This window comes from Quercus suber, unplaced genomic scaffold, assembly GCF_002906115.3.
Source record: "Quercus suber isolate HL8 unplaced genomic scaffold, Cork oak 2.0 scaffold_92, whole genome shotgun sequence".
Classification (NCBI taxonomy): Eukaryota; Viridiplantae; Streptophyta; class Magnoliopsida; order Fagales; family Fagaceae; genus Quercus; species Quercus suber.
In genome coordinates this window covers 71,490-87,756 of record NW_027069557.1, presented here as the reverse complement: position 1 = coordinate 87,756, position 16,267 = coordinate 71,490, and the positions used below count along the sequence as shown (strand labels likewise).

Sequence of the window (16,267 nt, the reverse complement as noted above, 5' to 3'; positions counted from 1 at the left end):
ATCCCAATCAGCTGGTGCTTCCTTTGGCTTGGTCCAACCAATCTCCACAGCTTGCCACACCTTTTCATCTAAAGACTGCAAGAAAGCTTTCATGCGTACTTTCCAATATGCATAGTTAGTGCTATCAAATAAATGAGGTATGATTAATGACTGTCCTCTATCCATGACAAACAGGGGTCAATGGATCAACATAACAAAGATTAAACCTAATCAAAGTGTGCCTGCTCTGATACCACTTGATAGGCCAAAAATGTATTGACTCCTTGTGATTAAATTAATTAATTAATTAGCCAAGTTATTAATTAATCAATTTAACATGTAAACGCGTGGTAGCACAAACAAATCACCAATAAACTAATTATGCAGCGGAAAGTAAAAAACACAGTGATTTGTTTACGAATGGAGAAAACCTGACTGCAAAAACCCTACCGGGTGATTTTCAGGTCACCACTCCCGAAACTCCACTATTATCACAACAAGCGGTTACAAGTAAAGGAATCCCAAGTACCTTACCAACCTACAGTTGAATCCTTACCCCAATACCCAATTGGATTTGTTCTGTAGTGACAATTTCCCTTTTTAATGCACGACTCCCAAGTACATGACTAACCAATTACGCGGATCCCAGTACGCGACTTCAATCACAAACTAGAGAAAGTTTGTTGGCTACAAAGCTCTTCAGTTCATCCCAACGATGACGATCAAGAAGATGCTTGGTCACAAAACCCTTTAGTGCAAATACATAGCAACTTCTTCAATAGTGATGAACTAAGTCAAAACTTTGTCTCCAGTCACAATTTGCTTGAACAGAGTTTTTTTCAATGCTTGTGCAACTTGTGAACCCTTTGACTGCCCTTAAAACAATCCTTTTATATGTCTAGGGTTAGGAGAAAAGAAGACCCAAAGACACATCCACGAATCCTAAGAAATCATATCAGAATTTTTGATTTTGTAAACCTCGACAGATAGAAGCTATCGAGCATCTGTCGAGATAGCTGTCGAACCACGGGCAGAACAGCTTCCTTAAACCTCGACACATGTTAGCTGTCGAGCTAGCTGTCAAGATTTAGTAACTTTGCACTTTCAGCTTGTTGTCTTGAACAGACTTGAAGGCTTCAACACTTGATCTTGAAACATGGTTTCTTGAAGTATTTCAACACATCTTAGATCTACCCAAATACAAGTAAAGTGCGTTTTGTCAAAAGATTAGCTAATTACATAAAAGAATGACATATGTTGTTAACAAGTGAATCACATATGTCCTAACAAAAACCTTGGCACATAGAGCCATCACTCAAGGCAATTGGTGGCTGAACATGCAGAGGGAGGCGCAAGACTATGTTAAGATGTGTGACCAATGTCAAAGGTTCGCGCCAAACATACATCAACCAGGAGGGGTCCTTAACCCCCCATCCATCCCTTCTGGCAATGGGGCTTAGACATTGTAGGCCCTTTCCCCAGAACAGCAGGAAACAAGAGATATCTGCTAGTCGACACAGACTACTTCACTAAGTGGGTGGAGGCCGAGCCCCTAGCAAATATCAGGGACATGGATGCCAAGAAATTTGTTTGGAAAAAAATTGTCACTTGGTTTGTGGTCCCTCATACCCTCATCTCGGATAACGGCCTTCAGTTTGATAGAAAATCTTTCAGGAGGTACTGCTATGAGTTGGGAATTATGAATAGATATTCTACCCCAGCTTATCCCCAAGGGAAAGGATAAGCCGAGGCTGTTAACAAAGTCATAGTGAATGGACTCAAGAAGAGGTTAGATGATGTTAAGAAAAAATGGGTGGAAGAGCTGCCGCACATCTTCTGGACATACCAAACCACACCTCACAGATCCACCGGGGAAACCCCCTTCTCCATGACTTATAGGGCTGAGGTTGTCATCCCTCTAGAGACTGGCTTCCCAACGCTAAGGACCAGCTCATTCAATCCGAGCAGTAACAATGGGCTACTAGAGAAGAGTTTAGACTTGATTGAAGAGAAAAGGGAAAACACCATGGTTCAATTGGCATACTACCAACACAAACTCAAACAGGGTTATGATGCCAATGTGAAGCTGAGACCATTCGCACCTGGTGATCTGGTGTTGAGAAAGGTTCTAGGTACTGCCAAGAACCCGGCATGGGAAAAACTAGGACCCATTGGGAAGGACCATATCGCATCACCTCGGTGGTTAGTATAGGAGCATATTTTCTTGAAAATTTAGATGAACATGTAATACCATGCTCGTGGAATGTAAACAACCTGAAAATTTATTATTATTAAATGAAAGTCTCTTCTGTCAATATGCTCATTTATTTAAGGCATTATATTTCTCATTATTTAAACTTTTATAAGTGTTTAAACTGGAACTCAATCATGCCTGAAGTCCTCAGATTAGATGATGTGGGGAGGTTAACACGATGACCTATTTTATAAGTGTTTAAACTGAAACTAATCATGCCTGAAATCCTTGGACCAGATGATGCGAAGGAGTTAACATAATGACATCTTTTATAAGTGTTTAAACTGAAACTCAATCATGCCTGAAGTCCTCAGACTAGATGATGTGGGGAGGTTCACACGATGACCTATTTTATAAGTGTTTAAACAAAACTATAGTCATGCCTGAAGTCCTCGGACCATATACTATGGCATCTCTTATGGGTGTTAAACAGATCCTAAGTAATGTCAGGTCCCTCGGACCACATACTCGAGTGAAATTAGCACTCAAATGACATCTTTTATAAGTGTTAAATTAACGTGTCAAATGAAATCCTCGGACTGAGCGTCAAGGTTAAATTAACGTTCTGTGATATTTGTTTATTTTTCATTGAGTGTCAAAACGGATTCTAGGTTATAACCAGCCTCTTGGATTTCTAACTCTGTGTAAGTTAGTCTTAATTGTTTAGCCCAATTCATGGTACAACTGTATGTTAGACCTCCTCTCTACTGGCACTTAATGAAATTATTCAAAGTGTTAGTGGTTCAAAACAACTGTTATAAATTCCAAAGCAAACTAAGTGAAAACACAAGGGATAGAAAGAAGAAAAACATCTTCATTAAATAAAAAGAAGAATACAATGTCTAATGGTAGATTGCCATTACAAAAAAAAAAAGGCATACAAACAAAGGAAAAACACCATACATCTAAACTTCAATTGGGGGAGGATTCTTCTCAGGGTCAGCAGCCTTGGAGCGGGCATCGTCAGCTTTGGACTTAGCTGCCGCGTCCTTGGCCTGAGAGACCACATCCTTGATTGAGAAGGAGTCCTCGGAGGGCTTGTCCATCACTAGAAGGCGAGCCTCCTTAGCCCCTTCAGGAATGGGAGCTTGGGTGGGAGGGAGTTGCTCAGTTGGAGGGTCCGCATCTGGGATTTCTTGGATGTCTTTGGGGAAGAAAATGTTATCGGCCTCCTCAGCTCGGAGTCTGCAGGAACTCTCGCCCGGTCCATTGCTACTCTCCAAGACTCAGAATAGTAATCCCTGCATACTACGGCCACCTCCTCTGCTAGCCAAGTCTTTGTGTCCTTCACCCCACACTTGTAGGATGCCGTCACCGCGGCCTCAGCGGCTTCCCTGGCCACTCGAGCTGTGTCCTTGAATTTTGCAGCTCAACCTTGAGATCCAGAACAACTTACTTTTCTGTGGCCAGGTTTATCTCGGTCACATGCAATTGCTGGTGCTGATCCTCTGCTTGACTTTCTGCTGTTTTCAGACTCGCCAAGGCACTGTTACGAGCTTTGACCGCTTCTTTTAGTTGCTCGGATGGATTAGCCTGCTCTTGCTTTAGAGCTCCCAGCTACTTTTCAACCTCCAACTGGGAGTGGGCCTCAGCCTTAACGTCGTCCTGAGCGTTCCTAACCCATTACTTGGCGACGAAGACTTGCTGGGTAAGCTGTATAGAAGTAGCAAAGGGGTCATGAAGAGTAAGCATACATATGAATGGACCTGCAACTTAGCATTTAACAAAGAAAAATAATAGTGGTTAGCTTAGCATTGCAATATCTCCCTTTAACGACATAAAGAAGTCAAGCTGCCTAATACGCCTAAGGCCCTCCATGTCTCTCGGAAGGAAGAGGGGCGTCCTAAGAGATGGGAGTGCCCTTCACCTCTAGTCGAGGGGCCCAAGAGCGTTGTCCTCGGCGCACTTCAGCATCCTCCCAGCTCTCCACGGATTAGGCCCTCTTGTCTCGAAGGTCCTTAGCCTTCTTTTTCTTCTTGGCACCCTTTTGCTGTGCCACTTCACCTTCCTCCAAAACCTCTGCTGGCCTTTTCTTCTTTAGATTGGGGTTAGCCTTCAGCCCGAGATCAGTTGGGAGCTGAGGAGGAGGAGGAGGGAGATTAGGAGTGACCTGGGTCTTGGGAACTTCTTTTGAAGTAGACCCCCCTTTGTTCCTATTGGCCATTAGCCCCTTTAAATCGGTCCTTTGCCTTAGGTCTATGACTTCGTTCTCCTCGAAACTGGTGTCTGGCCGAGCAACTATTAGCCTTGGCTGATAGACGGTGGAAAACCTTTCAGACTCAGTCTCAGAGTTCGACAGCTCCACAGGCCTGTCCGGCGCCCCTTCCTCTCCTTCAAAATGGAATCGGTCGATCTTAGTGTCCAAAAAGTGGTAGGATGAGGCTGACTCCTCTCTTAGAGCAACTACCGGTTGAGGAGCAGGTTGAAGTGGCAGCACAATGGGGGGAAGGTCCCTCCGAGCCAAAAATCCTGGCTTGGAAATGTCTATCCTAGCCAACTAAAAGCTTCCAGCCCTTATTGCCTGGCTTGTGTCCTGAAATATGCGGGACAAGGGCTGGTAGTCCAAGATCAGATGAGCGGCCCGAAGCTGTCCGTCGTCACTCACGAATACCTCCGACCTTAAGAGGAAGTTAAGAGCCTGAATGTTGGTTAGGCTGAGCCTCGGAGCAATGTGGTTCTTATCTGCGAAAATGTCTAAGAAGAAAATCGTGGTCAGAACAGAGAAGATTATCATCAGAAGAGGAATAAAAATAGAAGAGGTAAATCCCTTGCCTAAAGAGACTAATCCTAGGGTACCCCAATTGGCTCTCCTGCCCGAGTTAGGCAAGGAAGACCGTGGTGTCAATCCCCGAAGGCGATCAGATAATCATCCTTCAAGCCCTTGTTGGACTTAGGAAGGTAGGATATCAACCTAATGACGTTGGACCGGGACTTGAGGTAATATCCTGCGCTAGCAAGGAAATGACACTCGTACATATGAACGACGTCGTGCCATGTCAGCCCCAAGTTCATCTGGTCATTCAAAGTATCTACACACCCTAGGACTCTAAACGTGTTGGGAGCGCACTGATGGGGGCATATTCTATGATTGAGCAGATAATCTCTGGTTATCCTACCCATGGGAAGCGTCATCTCTCCCTCTATAAAAGTAATCATCGAAATGACTACTTCACCCACTTCTCTATCAGTAAGTATCCATTTTGGGGGACAATACTCTAAGCCCACTCCCTGTGGGATGTGGTACTTGGCCCTAAAACCCTCCATACCGGACGAAGAATCCACTAAATGTTTAAACCTACCCATCTACATGAATATGGATGACAAGGAAAAAGTTTTCAAAAAAAGGAAGAAGGCTGAGGAGCCCAGCCGAGGAGAAGTTGAAAGTCTAGAGAGATAGATACTTATAAGGGCGGGTGTACTGAACCCTGAACCTTTAAGAAAAATCCTCATGAAATTTTTTAAGGAAAAGATTTAAGGAGTTTTAGTGACTGAGAAAGCTTTGTGAGTTTAAGCGCTTGGGATCTCTGGACAGCTTGAAGGTGTAAAATGGAGGAAATGAGTTCTCCGAATGATTTATATAGGGGGTGGGATTAAATGGGAGTTACATCGCTCAAAACCCAAGAACGAATGTCAACCATTGGATCTGCGCTTCGCCGTTGGATGCAGGGAACATCAAGCCACCTGGAGTAATTAATGATGCCTCGCAAGGCGCAAAGCATCAGAAGCAATTATGGGGCACGTAAAACGGCACTCCCACATGTGTGAACCAGAGAAATTAATGGTCTTATCCCTTAAGGATCAAAACCCCACTTTCTCTCCTCGGATGAGAGGGAAAAACCGGAGTTTTGAGGGGCTATTGTAGGGACAAGGCCCAAAATGGTATATTGGGCCTTGGGCCCTATCCAAGGACGTTGGCACATCCGAGGAGAGACAAATAGTTGAGAGATTCCAGCTTAGCGCCCCACGAATAAGAAAAAGGGAAAAAAGGCGATCCGAGGAGGGATACCTCCTCGGCCATGACAAACATTGCTCCGATACGTGTTCCAGTGACGAAAATGACCTCAATGGAGGCACCAGTTTCAGAAGCATGTCTCTTAAATACATAAGAAGGAAGGAAATCCAAAAATATCTAAGGAAAAGGCGCCACCTCCGCATTAAATGCACTGCAACTACTTTTCTGGCCGCATTTATATGGAGAAGACTCCTGAACAGTGTTTTCTTGGCCACCACGACTCACAGAGAGCCAAAAGGAGTGTCTAATGGGATGGGTACTCGAGTAGTGGCTTGGGCGGTTGACAAATGGAAGGCCAAGATCACTAGGAAAGAGATATATAATGTGAGAGACCCTTGAAGAAAGGGGGATCGGCAATTCAAGAAAGAAATACTGTAGCAGTCTAGAATCAGAGTTGTAATCAACTCTTGAAACCAATATATTAGAATCAGTCTCCTCAAATTTGGCCGAAGACGTCTGTTCTTTAATAAACGTCTATGATCTTTTCTTTTTATCACTAAAATCTAGTAACTCGTTGTGTAATTCACTAAAGCCTAGTTCTTCAATCCGCTATTTACAAATTTATTGCTTTGGGCTATTTGGGATTGAGTCCATACTCCTTTTGGGCCAAGAGCTCAAAGTGGGTCCATACAGCCTTTACATATTTTTTTAACGTGAATCTTTACATATAATTTAATAAGTAAACTCTATACATTTCATTTTCTTAGATGCATAAAAAAAGACATTTATTCCATAATAATAGTGGCCAATTAGTTTTTTCATAATCTCATTTATAACATTGTTATCATATTTTACTGGCTGGTGATTTTCATAATAGAGGCATTAAATGAGAGTTGAATTCTTAGAACCTTTCATTAGATTTTAAAAGTCATGGTGTGAGAAGAATACAAGCATTTAAGGATTTTTTTAATATGTTATTATTTATAAATAATGTTAAATGAAATGTAAAAAAAAATGATTTTGAAAATTTTCATCTTTATTTCTTATATATTTTCTATTATTATTGAAGAACGTCTTCCTTTTAGTTTTGATAATAAATATGATTTTCTAGATTAGAGTTTGATTAGTTTCAAGTCTAAATTTTGTATGATTGTAATTAATTGTTGATTATATGATTTAATTAAGTGAATTTAACGATTTATTTATTTGCATTGTAAAGTTTTTAATAACATTCGTAAGTTCATCTTTTACTAATCTCTTTATTTAGTTACTAATTAATTTATTTAATTGACGTTTGATTTCTTTTACTAATCTCTTTCTCTCTCTCTTCGCTAACATCCTACTGTTTCCCAAATTTGATAATAATTCTAATGTACTAAATATGCATATTGTAAAGTTTATTTTTATTTTTATTTTATTCCATTTTGATGCCATGAAGTTAGTATATCCATAACTGTTAGTTTATTTTATGATATGTTTGGTTTATTATTATAATTATTATTATTATTATTATTATTTAGTGTTTTTAAAATAGCATGTGTTTTGTATTCTCTTTTTCTATTGATGCATTGTAACGTTTTATGAGAATACTTTATATTAAAAAAATTTATTCTATTTTTCTAATTGAGTGTTTTTAAATTGTTATTTGTTTTGTATTTCATTTTTAAAATTTTATTCTATTATATGTTTAATTTAAAAAAAAAAAATGAGACAAAATATAAATAATTATGATATGGAGGATGTTGCTAAATTTAAATGTTGAATAAGATAAGATGAGAAGAATAATAGTAAAAATGACATGTATAGCAATAAACACCATATTATAACATTTAAAAACCAATGAGAATAAAAAAAATAAAAAATAAAAAATAAAACGTAAAACACAAAACTAAATTGTATCTAGCTAGATTACCAGTCAATTCCAATTTTAGAAATCGGACTGACTTCTAGTAGTCTAAAATTGATTTTTGCTATGCATTTGGTGGAGCTTTCAATATTACATTAGTATGTTTTGATGGTCAACCTATTACACTAAAATAAAAAATATATATACCAAAAACTGAAAAAAAAAAAATATATATATATATATAGAGAGAGAGAGAGAGAGAGAGAGAGAGAGAGAGAAGAGAGAGAGAGAGAGAGAGAGAGAGAGAGGCTTTTGTGTGTGGAAAAATAGAAATTATGCATGGAATAAGAGAGGAATGACAATTTTATAGTATGAGAATAAGAATAAGAAGAGTAAAAAATAAATGAAGATAAAAAGGTAAAATAATAGTAATATTGAGAGTAGTGTGGGTATAAAAAGTTATAATGGAATTGAAATTTTAATAATAAATAAGAATAGTTAATAATAAGATAAATTAAATATGATATTTTGATTGTAATATAATAGAGTTTTTAATTCACTTTAAATGTTAAAAAATTGTGTAAAAAATTAGAAAAAAATTGATAATGACATGACTGCTGGCATGACTTAACGTGAGCGTAGTAATATTAAATGTTACGCTTCAGCTTTTAGTAATACTAGTGTTTAACCCGCGCAATGCGCGAGATCATTTTACATATTAATGATCTTTGCATCCAACATAAACTTAGCTCTCATACTTCCACTACATTCATTTAAACCTACATAATTTAGTATATTTAAGCATATAGTATCCAATATCCCCTAAAATTTTTAAACATTAGTCTTTTGCAAAACATTTTTTTTAAACAAAATGATAATGGTATTTATTGAGAATTTATAAAACTTGTACATCAGTAACTATTGAATTTGAAATACATTCCGGAGTATCATACATAGATTTGAGTATGCTATATTGCCTCAAAAGAAAGCAATGCACTTGAAAGCATGACCAACAGTTTAAGCATATTAAGTGCTTGAATGATGGAGCTATCTTCATACTCTACCTCCAGGTCTCATATTGACAAATGCTTGGCAAATTCCAAGGCTTTATGCATCCCAACAGCTAGCACTTCAATCAATCATTATTAGTATCCAACAAATCCGGTAGTCCCCAAATAATGTTAATATACCAAACAGAAAAGCCTTTCCAAGGTTTTTTTGTGGGATTCTATATATCGCACAAAGTTGAGACATACAAAAATGGTTCTCCAACATCACTTGGCTAATCTGGTACTCTTTTCTCTCTTCTTTAAAGCAATTTGATGGTTTTTGAATCTTTCTTTCTTGAGTTATTTGGCTTTGACAGTCATAAAACTGCAAAGATTGAAGGGAGGGATTGGCTCGCGGATTAACAGTCTAAAGAGAATAAAAAAGAGGACAATTGGAAATAGCAAAAAAAAGGAAAAAAAAGAAAAGAAAAGAAAAAAAGAAAGACATTTATAACAGGAAAAACTCAAACATTTGTGTAAAATCATGTCTTGATAGTCACAAATTTACAATTAATATTGTGGCATCCAAAACCATTATCAGCGTCCCATATGCTAACACAGAAAACAGCAAGAGCTTTTAGGTCCACATGGTTTTTTTGCATTACGTAACATGATCTTTCATTTTTCATCGTCTCATGACTAACACGACTTAAAAGAATGAAAATCTTCTTCAATTTTCATCCAATTATGACTGCTAAGCCTTAATAAATGATTTTTTTAAATTATAAAAAGGATTAATATACAAATGTTTTCTACATTAGATACCATATCCATATGCTTAGCTTAAATTTAGAAATACCCTTTCCCTGAGTAGATCTTATATATACAATTCAAGTTTAATTACTTCAAATTCGTTAGACTACAAAGAGACCAAACACAAATATAAATAAGGATCTCTTCAAAATCTACACCACAAAACACAATACCACTTCCAAAATGACAATAAAATGTGACATGTAGGTCAAGAATTTAAAAAATAATAATAATCAACATTTTAATTTCTAGTTCTTAGCATCAACACACAAATAAAACCCATGATGATAAAACTTCAATTGTTCATTACCTAACTACTAACTTGAAGTAAAAGAAGAGGACTGTTTCCATCAATTCTGTTTTTCCTAATTTACATTGGTAAAAAAATAGAGCGTTTGAGTCCTTGAATCTGTAGACAACTTCCACAATCTAATAAAATCATTTAAATATATATCCTGAGTTATTTAATATAATATATAAAGCCATGGTCAATTTGTTTAGCAAATATGACTTTCTACCATGAGTAATACAAAGTTTAGCATAGTGCATTCTCGTTATTCCTTCTAGTACTTAATAAATATGCTTTTCCGAAAATGAAGGAAAGCCAATGAAAGAAAAGATTCCCCATATTTTCTTTCATTCCATGAAAATTTGCTTCAAATGTTTCTGGAGCCTGCCTTTGGATTTGCTTGAAACAAAGGTGGGTTGGCAACACTAATTCTACTTTCACCACTTCTATCTCCTCCTTTATGGAAATTGGATATCACTGAAAACAGTGGCTTTTGTGAGAAATATACAATTTTAAGAAAACCGCAACACATTCTAGATTAATTATGAGAGTGCAACACTTTGTACAAAAGCCTCAACACAGAGTCCATTACAGAAACAAAAAGCCAATAATTAAAGATGCATAACATAACCCAAAAACAAAAAACCTAAAATAAAATTTTAAAAGAAAGCTTATTTGATCCAAAAGATATCTTAAGATTTCTATTTTGAACTCTTTAGGGTGAATCTTTTTTAGTAATTTTTGTAATCTATAAAAATATAAGATGGTGTTGTAAATAATATTCAGAAACCCAAAACAAAACCAAATCTTACCAAATGCAAAAATCTAATCTAATTCAACCAAAATACCCAAAGCTAATTTAAATTTCATACCTAATTAAAAAAAATTGAATTTCTCATATTGATAGCTACACCAACAAACTAAAGTTTAATGTAAACAGTGTGTGTGCTTTCTTTAAGCAGCATTCATGTTCCTTTAGTTATCTAATCAAAAGTTTCAAAAGTATGAACTTTTATAAAGCATCGAGTTTAAAGTGACTAACAATAAACCTAGTGGTATGGATCCTGATCTGGAAAGATTTTGTTTCAAAGGTGGCAAAAAAAAAAAAAATGGAAATCTAGAAACAGTGAAACTGAAATTCTAGGCACCAGAATCCAATTTTAAAAACCGTTTAGATCTTGAAATGAGTAATTACAGAAGCATCAGTATGTAACATTTAAATGTCCTTTTCTTTCCTATTATGTCTTTAGTACCAACCTTCATGACTGTTCCNATAGCCATTTGTCTAAACCTACAATAGAATGTTAATAATTCAATAGCCGAAATAACAAAAGGCTTAGAAAGAGTACTTGGCTATTGAGGATCACACCACACACCCACTTTAAATCACTGAAAGCAGAATCCCAGGTTAGTTGTTCTAATTTTTCCTCTTTTTCACACACAAAATCTGCACTTCAATTTTGGTCATCAGGGAAAAAAAATAGCAATGTTGTAGTGCTTAAAATTTTCATATGACATTGACAGACACTGAAAAATTAGGACGATGAGAAAGCATTGGTTTCATAAGTAACCTAGCTTCTTTTATATAAAGACATGCCTCCCACATAATGCAAAGATCAAACAACATGCAGAGAAAAAGCACCACTGACATTATATTGGTAAATAAGATTCAGTTAACCAACTCCAAATTTCAAGCACCACAAAATAGGTTCCAAAAAAATAACAAATTGCTATATAATGTCATAAATACAATTGATACAGAAGAGGATTCTTTTGCACACAGAAATAACCATTGATTAAAATGCACCAGAGAAATGAACAAACAAAACCTGAAATTACTAAAGGATCAAACCTCATCCAATCAACCAAAACTAAATCAAGAACAAAAAAAGAGTCAAGTAGGTATCTAACTGGAAAATAGTGCTCATGATAAATATTGATTTTATACCAGATAAAAATTTTATTCTTTGTAATAGGTGCAGAATTTTAAACCTGTCAAAAGATCTTACACATAACATTAATAAGTTATAGATTCTTACATGTTTTCTCAAGGTTGTTCAGCACCAACTTGACTTGTCATCTTGCTCTAGTATGCTCCTGAGTCAGATTGAATACCTCCAACTCAAGCCTTATCACACCCATCAATGACATTCTTCACATTCCCATAGGCAGCTCTCATACCTACAGAATACTCACCAAAGACTAAAAAACTCAATTAAAAATTCCAAAAGAAGAATGAAAATGTATGACACAAAATGAGGAAATTGGCAGAGATGAAAAAAAATTACAGCAAATAAACTAATTTATGAAATTTACAAATGACAAATTTCTCTAATGAGTCCAAATAGAAATTCTCCATCAAATGAATAATACCCTTCATTCTTCCTCACACCTACACTGAAATTAGAATTCAGAAGCAAATGATGACATGGCATGAATTTATTTTGTTTTAAAAAGCCTTAAAAAAAATTTTGTCTTTGATAAGTGAGTCACATTAAGAATATTGATGAAGATAAATACATTAATCAAATTAATAAAAGAATTTTATTTATTTATTTTTCCTCAAGAAACAAAGTAGAAACAGAAATTGACTAATAATATAGATGATTCTGATATAATTGAAGATCGAGAGGCAGGCTTTTTTGCTAAAAACAGGAAGGGCAAATTCCACTAAAGTTTGTAATACCATCAATAACTGGTGGTTATTGTTTTCATTACTAAATTCTTAATCAAATTGTAAAGTAATCTTCAAAATGTTATTTTAAACTTTCTACAATAGAATATTAAACATATAAACACAACACAATGCTATAAATGTCATAAGGATTTCACTTTCAGCCAAACAGAAAGAATGCCTTTGTTACCAAAAGAATTGCAGTGCTGTTATATTCTAAATATTAATTACAAAGGCAGATATCAATTATACAGAGGATTCAAGGAATAGCATTAACAACTTAAACAATTATTTATTTTAATCCACATACTCATCTATGAATTTCTCATATTGATAGCTACACCAACAAACTAAAGTTTAATGTAAACAGTGTGTGTGCTTTCTTTAAGCAGCATTCATGTTCCTTTAGTTATCTAATCAAAAGTTTCAAAAGTATGAACTTTTATAAAGCATCGAGTTTAAAGTGACTAACAATAAACCTAGTGGTATGGATCCTGATCTGGAAAGATTTTGTTTCAAAGGTGGCAAAAAAAAAAAAAAATGGAAATCTAGAAACAGTGAAACTGAAATTCTAGGCACCAGAATCCAATTTTAAAAACCGTTTAGATCTTGAAATGAGTAATTACAGAAGCATCAGTATGTAACATTTAAATGTCCTTTTCTTTCCTATTATGTCTTTAGTACCAACCTTCATGACTGTTCCTTTTTTTTTTTTTTTTTTTTTTTGGCGAACAAAAATGAAGTTAATTATTGGAGCTGAAATGTGCATAATTCTAATGGAAGCCTAACTCAAAACCAAATCTAACTATAACTAAATCTAAACCAATCCAACCAAGAAATTCAAACCTAAATCATATTCAATCCCCAAATTTGAAAACGAAAAGAAAAAAAAAAAATAAAACAATAACTTTACCAGTTACTAATATACAGCCTGTCTCTGTGTGCTTTAACTCTATCTGGTGCATGCTATTCCAGCAGGAAAAGCCTAAAATAAGATTGAAAAAGGAAAATAAATGTTAGAAATGGAAATACCCAATGATTTCAATCTTACACTTATTTAATCTCAATGATTTAGTGATTTCAGTAATCTTTAAACAAAAAACAAAACAATAAAAAAACAAAAGCAAATATCTAAAATTGAGGAAACAAACATTTTGATAGAAAACCCAAAAACCCAAAACAAAAACTAATCAAATCTAAACCCATTCAACAAAAAAAATAAAAGAACTCAATTAAAGTAACATTTCATACCCAAATCTAAAAAATGAAAAGAAAAAATACCAGAGCCGGTTTCGACAATCTGGGTGGCGGATGTATGGCCTAACGATCATAGTTATCGCAAATATCAATCCAATTTTAAAAACCGTTTAGATCTTGAAATGAGTAATCCACCATCCGACGATCTGGGTGGCGACCAAAATTGCAGTAAACATAAATCATAGTTATCGCAAGATTTAGGTTTTTACTTATAAAAATTTATAAAAAATCAAAAAACAAAGAAAGCAAAAAAAGAAAACTCACTCTGTAATAGTGCATTGCCGGTTGAGGGAAGCAAGAATTTTGGTGGTTAAAGTCCGATGGTTGTACTGGCCTGAGATGTCTCTAACTCTGTCTCTTTCTCTATTTCTTGCTTCTATTGGTCGCCACAGCCTCATTCCAGGTCTTCCTGGACCGGTTCCGACCCAAGGACCCGCAGATCTCTGTTTGCACCTTCATTGAGAAGGCGAACTCGCGCTTGTGACCCGTCCGAACCCGAGATAGCAACACGAACTCCTTCGAATCCGTACCGTTCGCCATACACACACACACACACAAAGATCGATTCAAATCTGATTTTTCAAAAAATTTTAAAAATGTGAGGAATTCAATAATATAGAGAGCAAGAAACAAATACGTGAATCTTGAATTGGAAAAAGATTGAATTAAAGAACAAACCTGTAGCCTGGGTTGAAGGGATTGAATATTCTTAGAGAAAAAGATTAGGGTTCGTGAGAAGAGAGAAGAGAGAAAGAAAGTTTGGGGATATTGGAAGAGACTGTACGGCTCTTCTTCATCTTGATTGGTGTCTGATGTTTTGGGTTTCAGTTTTTGATCTCTCTCTCCTTCTCCGTTCTTAGTATCGCAAGTTTTTTTTGGGAGTATTGTAAGCCCTTTTAATGGTATTTTAACCGGTTTGTTTTCCTTTTATACCCCGAGCCTTTTAAACGGTGTTATAGCGTAACCATACAATGTAATGTATCACTTTTTTAAGTGAAACGTGTCTGAGTTATCCTATTTGTCAGCACGCCCTTAATTGTAGGAACCAACTTTCTTTCAACTTCTACTATTATATATATATATATATAATAATGATGATGATGATGATGATGCCGAAATCGTCAGTCAAAATGATCATCCAGAGGGAAAGTCATCTATAGCTGCCAAAGATCCTGAAAGAGTATGTGAAGAATGGAAGAAGTGTGGGTCATCGGTGTGGTGTCTGCTACCAAGCCTCCGATGGTAAAGTCAGATAGCTAGAAGAGAAAGGAAGATTCAAAGCTAAAATATGAGTGTGTATTAGCTAGAGTTTCAGTACCTCCTCAGGTCTTGGGGTGCTGGTATATATATGCGCTTGCTTCTTCCTTTTACCCGTTGGAGGTGTTTTAATGGTGGTTTCAATGTGGTATCTATAATGCCCCTGTGAGGTGTTAATGACAAGATCTTTGTCTCTCCAACGGTACAGAGACTCATTACTGTCACGTAATGCTTTTCCATTGATTGTGAGCGAATGGCCTCATCTTCGTCTGATGGGTACTATAAGGGACGAAGATTGATGTTACTTTCGTCCACTGTCTTCTCCTATGGATGAGGATATTACCGGGCCTATCAATATATATATATATATATATAGATATAGATATAAATGGCGAAGTGAACTAGTAATTGGAAATGATGAATGAAAATCCATGTAGAGAAGGTTTATATATCATAGTAATAGAAACTATAACAGTGGGGTGTGTCAGCTGCATTTAATAGATCATGTAATATCCATGTTTTGTATGGATATTTAGATTAATGTCTTCTTATCATGTATGACAACAATGCAAAATCCAAAAGCCAAAGGATCGATGTTGTAACTTGTAATCGTATTTGATAGAAGTTAAAAAAGTGCTTGTAAACAAGCGCCTATTAAATTAATGAAGCAACATTCTGAAAGCTTCATCATGAGTCATGAGGCGTTCATCTTTCATGATATTGCAATTTCTTAACAACAAGCCTAGCAAATGCACATACAAATAGAAAGCTAATCAATTTGGAATTCTGATAGAGTAGGTGCTTCCACTTTCCAGCTACATTTTAACAAGAAAATAAAAAAATTTCGCATCCAAGAAATAAATCAAGATTACTACAAGTATCTTGTAAAGACAGGAGAACTATCTTTCAGAGGCTATAGATCGGTAGAATGTGAAGTTGCTAATATTCAAGCGATTA

At 35.9% G+C, this 16,267-nt stretch overlaps 1 long non-coding RNA gene across 1 annotated transcript; it reads right to left on the bottom strand.

The window, feature by feature from the left end:
- Window positions 1-10,096: 10,096 nt before the first annotated feature.
- On the bottom strand, window positions 10,097-14,971 carry LOC111986096 (uncharacterized). Its single transcript, XR_010629344.1, has 6 exons — window positions 14,732-14,971; window positions 14,318-14,625; window positions 14,078-14,199; window positions 13,710-13,781; window positions 12,162-12,303; window positions 10,097-10,599 (listed from the first exon to the last, which is right to left on the bottom strand). It is a non-coding gene; the product is annotated as an uncharacterized LOC111986096 (long non-coding RNA).
- Window positions 14,972-16,267: the final 1,296 nt, after the last annotated feature.